This window comes from Vanellus vanellus, assembly GCF_965231255.1.
Source record: "Vanellus vanellus genome assembly, chromosome: 3".
NCBI classification, from domain to species: Eukaryota; Metazoa; Chordata; class Aves; order Charadriiformes; family Charadriidae; genus Vanellus; species Vanellus vanellus.
The window spans coordinates 27,701,387-27,708,341 of NC_138907.1; positions in this window are offsets into that span (position 1 = coordinate 27,701,387).

The window sequence follows — 6,955 nt, forward strand, 5'->3', positions numbered from 1 at the left end:
CTCTAGTGCTCTGATAAAAGCATTCTGTCAAACCAATAAAAGCTTATTCTTCAAAACTGTTTTCTTCCCCTAAAGTATATGAACGTTCAAGCAGTTTTACCTGGCCACATATTGCTCTCTCACAACAAGTTTTAACAAAAGATTTAACTATCAAGCCAAGTCACCTTCCTAGTGTTACAGCCTTATTGTCAGAAGCAACGTGCCCATTTTATAGCACAGAATCAAGTACTGTGGACACCGCAGGTGCCTCCACAAAGCCCTGAAAAGGCAGGTAAAAAACCCATGGCTTTGAACAAAGGCGACCATACTCAGATATCAGGATCTAAAAGGACATATAAAAAAGTTAATTGCAATCTGGGATTTGTACAGAGCCTTCCACAGCTTCTCACACCTTCCAGGCTATCTACAGGAGGTGTCCACTGGTGGTATGAAAATAGTGCATCACTGAGGAATAATATGCAACAGTAATGCTCATTGCTGTGACAATAAAGAAAAAAAAATCATGAGCATAGTTACCCAACTGTATCTGTGCATGTGGAATTGTTCGCTCCGTCTACGTGAAACCTGACTAATGCCAGGACCAAACCAGGCCATGGAAATCTTTTCTGATCACTCACCTTACATCAGGAGTGCTGAAATCCAACTTCTGTTCTACCCTCTCACCCTTCCTTCTTCAGTTTACATTACTTTAACAGACTAATTTATACTGAATGCAACCTTTTATCATTTTTACTGTATAAACTGTAATTCAAGGTAACACTTTACAGATGTCTGTACTGTTTTTGATGAATAAAACAAAATACATAGGCACATTATAGGGTTGTTTTACTGTTTCACAGTCTGAAGCAATCACTGTATCTGCAATCACACACATGCACAGAGGTACAATATTCCTATGCACACATAAATACATTTTAACAGAAAAGTCAATTCTGAACTTTAACAAGAGCACAAAAATATTAAACCACAACCTTCACTCTGTGCCTCCTTCAAATCTGCTTTTCTAAACATAATGCTTTCCACCAAAGACTCCTGCATACTGATGTCCTTACCTTTTTCAAGTTAGAAGAATCCTTGATCTAGATGGATAAATGTGAAGCCACCGATGGAGAAAATTTTAACCATTGCCAGATGCATATTAACGAGTTCTGTGCTAGCAACAGTAAATAAGGGTAATACATAGCTGCAGGCAGAAAAAAACTTGTCCGTTCTAGCATAATGTATGACAGAAAACCATAGCTTCCAATGAAGAGGGCTTTCAGCATGTACACAGTTTTTGTGTAAACCATCTGCAGCCATTAGCATGTAACATTTTCACGTGACAAATAATGGCTGAGAATAATTGCAAGCTTATTTCCCCTTTCCAGAAATATACATTGCTTCATAGTTTCTCCAAACACACTCCCTTCCAGATTTTTATAGATGTACAATTAAAAAAAAAGATAAGAGTCAACAATGAATGGTCAGGCTGCCAACAAGATTTTTGAGCCACAACCCAACTTCAAAGACTTCCTATTAAAAATTATAAAGGGAAACTAAACAAAGCCTCCACAAAACATTCAAAGGGCATAAAAATAAACACTGTGTGATATTTCACACTGAAAGGCCATCAACTTTTAGAGGAAGAGAGGGATCCTACAGAGGAATATGCATCTCCTCTTATGCCTGCCAAGTTAAGAAAGCTCAGCCAAGATGCTCTGAACACATATTGCCATGAAAACAGGCCACTATTGGATCTGTCCATATACCTTTTGTATAGGAGGTATGTCCCATTTCACCTATTAACAGCGTTATAATTTACGCCAAGTTCCTTGCTTTTGACCCGTCTTTTTAAAGTTTGATGTGACTAGTATTAAGTTAAAGGACAAGAAGTAATAACAGTGATACAAACCAATGAGCGAGAATAAATGTAAATTAAAAGACTGCAAGAATTTCAGGTGTAAGGACAGTAATAGCACTTATTCTTAAGGCAGCAAACAACAGGATTTCAGTATAAAGACGAATCAGGCGGCCAGCCAGCCCCTGACCCCCTACTCTTCCCACAGGCAGGAGCACCACAGTGGCAGATGCTACTGCCTATACCAGCCGCCACAGCTAGTTTTGGGTTCATGAGAAAGATGTCAGCCCTTGGGCATGCACCAAACTCCACCTACTGCACCCTTTCACCCAGGGATTACCTGTCACAGTTCTCAGGGAACTAGAAAAACAGTCAAGAAAGTTTTATATCCGAGGCATTGGCACAAACCTCTCTCTTCCCCTCTTCTCAGAAGGAGAAAAAACCACGCTCATAGAAATTTCCTCTCTAACAGCTCCAGCATCCTCAACTCACCTCCAGACTGGGAGGTGGGACATTCTGCTGTCTGTTAAGTACACTACAGAGTTATCATCACGGTTACCCAGAAATCTTTATAAAAATTTGAAAAAATTATAATGGAATATTATATTAAAATACCAATCAGGTCACAGAAAGGACTGGGAAGTTCAGTCACTATGAGAAGCACATTTGAAAAAAATTGCATTGTTTTCAAACACCCATTTCCCCGCCAAACAAAAGAAAAAAAAAAAAAAAGATTAAAACATTCCTTTCGAAAGCATCACTGAGCTGGAGGGAGAAAAGTACAAATGTTTAAAAAGCACTGTTATTCTACCTTCAGGTAACACAGAAAAAAAAAAAAAAAAAAAAGATAGGCATATTGATAAAAGCATAATCAGTAATAAACCAGTCCCTTAGATACCAGATTTTTTTTTAGTACTTGAACAGGCTTAAATTCAAGGGCTTGATGCTGTGTACACTGAGCATTTGCGATCAGCTTTAACAAAATGCTAGCAGTGAACATTTCTTGTCAGATTAAAATCTAACAGAGTATTTCAGTGCTGTACACAATATCATTAAGGCTTTAACCAAAGTTAGTCTCTGGCTAACTGAGGAGCCACTGGCAGTGTACCGAATGATTTCTTTTTTCTTTCAGTGACAGGAAGAAAAGGGTGCTTTTTCTCCTTTCTTTTTTTTAGCACTGGTGCCTAAACACCCATCACTGCAATTTATCACAACAACAACTCTAACTACGAAATAGTTAAATCAAACAACTAAAAGCAGCAGGAGTTTTAAAGCAACAATGGTTCTGCAGTTCTGCATTTCTTCTCTTCCCAACAGTCATTTATGCTACTTAACCTATTACATTTTTGACATTACAGATATATCCCAATTACGCAATCGTTACGAAGAAACATGGAAACAAAGGCAAAAGGACAGAAACATTTCTGTAGACTGCCTAGAAAGAGAAATACCCTATTTAAGTTTATGGATGGAATCTAGACTCAAACTAATGGGAGTTCAATTGATTTCAACAGAGACACGGTTTCGCTCCAGCTCTTCCATTTCCATCATTTCCGTGTGGTCCCCTGCCACTTGCACAGCTCCCTTCTCCAGACTGAGAGCCAGGGACATGCCAAGCTGGCCGAAACGCCTTTACACACTCCAACTGTCTCCCCCTTCAAAAACAAGCAACTGTAAGGAAATACAAGTAACAGTCTCTCCTGGACGCTTGCCATAACCTAATTCTGGTAGACATGAAATGGAAGAATATTCCAACGTTATCGGTCTTCGATAAAGGTGATCTGATCTCCCTCCTTCATTAACTACATCACTGGAGAGTCAGAAGAACTTAAGAGAAGACAACAGGCAGTGAAATATCAAGAAGAGGGTAGTTATATAGAAAAACCCACTCCCAGCTCTATCACACACCACAGAAGCTGAATCCTGCAGAATTTTTCAACTCTAGTAAACAAGAGCTCCAGCCGGTCACACTACTGAACTGCCTGAATCCATGCGAATTTCAGAGCAAGACTTCCACTCCAAATACCTGGGTGGACGAAAGTTGGGCTGCCAAACCAGGACTGAATGCCCACCAGTTTCAGAACTGAGTTAATGGAGAGGGATGACACAAGACTATAGGAGAACAGACGCTGAAGGAAGCAGACTCATTAATAGGCTGTAAAGTTATTATAGCACTGATCTAAGCTGTCTCAGTATGTTGCGTGGCTGTGTGTCAAAAGGGAATTGGATCCTATGGTTTGTCCAACTTATTTCAAGTTTTTCAGCTGTCACTTGAAGCAAAAATCTGCATGTTTTTATAGATGAATTACTACTTAGCCTGAAAAAAAGACAACTGGATGAGATGGCAGATGCAAAAAAAGACCTCCATGTTCAACCTGCTTTTGCAGGACAGAGCACCTGCAGCTATGCACAAGCAACAGTACCACCAGATGTTCGTTTGCTGGGGCACAATCCCTCCTCACGTCCCTCTCTCTGGGATGGTAACACAACAGTTAGAACAAGTTTAACTACCACTTTTAGCAGTCTAAACTGTTTTTTTGTAACACCTAACTCAAGGCACGCCTGCTTACAGAAATGTGTGGTTGCTATGTGTTCTCCCAACAGCTGAGAAGTGTTTTAATTGTGCCTTACTGCCCTTCACTTGCACAGGCTGAGACAGGGCTTTCTCAAGTGGCTGCCTTTTTGCTATCAGAATATAAGCTTCATTTTTAACTGTAGATAAGATGAAACCCAAAACCAGAAGTTCTCTCTTCCCTTCCTTCCTTTCAATTTTTCCCCCCACTTAGCTTCAACAGAGACAAAACATGATTTACCTTATTCAATCTGTAACCTTTTTTTTTTTATGAGAATGTTTTTATTGGCCTGTTTGGTCATTCAGAGCTATGAAATCTTCTGCTAAGCTATTCCTAAATCAAGACAACTATCATTCACATCATCTTGCTCTCCGATTTCCTTTAGGACAGACACAGGAATACACAGCAGTTCAGTCCCTGCTAGCCTCTGTTCTGCTAACACTGATGCTACCAGCAGCCCCTGCCACATGGGCTGACAATAATCCAGCCTTTAAGTAATAGCACAGACGGGCATGATTTTCGAGTGGGCACCACCAACGTACAGCCACCACTAAGAACCCACCGAGAAGAGCGGCTTTAAAAACCCAGAGAGCACTACCTCAGAACAGGCACTCCTGCCTTACTCCAACCCAGCTCTCAGGAGTGAAGCTGGCACCACCCCTGCATCTTCAGATCAGCAGTAATGCTGGATGGATGAGCAGCACAGCACTGGGAGAGGAAGAGCGGCATATTTCAGAGACCCCCATGCTCCTGCAGGCAGTTTAGATACCAGGTTCGCTTCTGTAACTCTTCGTGTAGCCACAGTTCAAGCCCCAGCTCCAGCGTTTTTTTGGCAAAGGAAATATGCACTTGAAGAAAGCAAAACGGTATTGAAACAGAAGGAATAATTTCTACTCCAAGCAAGGTGGCTGGGTGAACCAGCAGAGAGAGGAAGGGAAAGAGAGGTGAGAAGATAACTCAAAGATCTACCTTTTTTTTTTTTTTTTTTAATTATCTATAGAAACCCTGAAGACATCTGATACAGCAATAAAGAGAGGCAGAGACTGTAAACAAGGGTGAAAAGGTATCAGCATCGTGGCTATTTTGGTTAGAACAAACACCAAAACAGAACTATGGATTTCAAGGATCAACAATAATTTTATATAGGATATTTTATATCTCAAGGACAAATGCTTACAGAGCTGAAAAACTTTTCATCCCAATCCGGGATACAACTGCTCGGATGTTTCCTATGCACTTCAATTCTAACTGACTGGCAGAGGTCTCAAATCCGTGCCCCTATCTGCACACAAACCCAAAGGTTGGAGTTGGTAGGCAAAACCAACAACAAAAAACCCACTGCAGTATACGAGAACATAAGCAAATAAAAGAATTGCAAAAGCGAAAAGAGGATGGAAAGGAAGCAAAATATTTAGTACACCAATTTTATAGCAAGCATAGTAGGAAAGCTATACACTCTTAAAATGGAAGGGAAAAACCAGATTAGCTGCTTTTTATATTAATGCTGGTAGTTCTTCAACAGTTGCACAAATTCTTAAAAAAATTATCATTCTCTTTGCAGCTGAGTTCCTTCTACAGTGCAGTTAGAAAGGCTGCTGAGTCTCATGTGGCTGCTCATTTAAGCTGTTCCCATTTCCACCCTTAAGAGAGACTAGAATGTCCTAATTCAGTTTAATAAAGAACACATTGGACTTGGGGGAGGGGAGAGCAACAACAGCATTGGGAGGGGAACTGAGCAATTTCTCTACTTCAATGAAGTTTGAAAAAAAAAAAAAAGAGCCAACAAAAACCCAGCAAAAACAACAGTTGATCATCTCAGGAAAGCCTCTAGAAAAGGGGGAGGAGAAAGGAAGACAAACAAGCAGAAACATTTTCCTCTCCTTTTGATCTAAGTAGAAAACGCATTCTGAGGTACTGATAATTTAATGATTTTTTTTTTTCCCAAAACTAACAGAATTCTGGTTATTCAAGAAGAGGAGGCTGATTTCTAAATAAAGCCATTAACTCAATTTAGTTTAAGGGAGATACAGTTCCATGAGTCCTGAAGAAATGAAGAAGGTTGCTTCAACAAATCTTATTATCTTTGTTGTCAGTGAAGCGGCATTACAGTTTCGAGGTACTTTGAAGGGTTTGGAGAATTGCAACTGAAGCAGGTATCACATTACTTCATAAAAATGGCAAATATAAAATGATGCGATCTCCTCACTATACTGATTAAAAATAAAATAAAATAAAATAAAATACAAACCTTGACTAAGACCAGAAGGGCACTTGAGATGCATACTCCATGACTAAGCGACTAAAAAGCTTACAGAAGACAGTATTAATTAAAGGGGCTCATCACCTGTGATAAACAATGATTTTATTTTGTTTTTAATATTCACCAATACATCACTGCATATTTTATCAAGGCTAAAGCTATCTATGAAACTTGATTTGAAACCTCTTCAGCCAATCTGGGTTTACCGACTGCTTAGATGAAATAAATCGTAGTTACCTTCTGCTGAGCCCCACATCAAGGGCAATACTCTCAAATGCTTCCTGG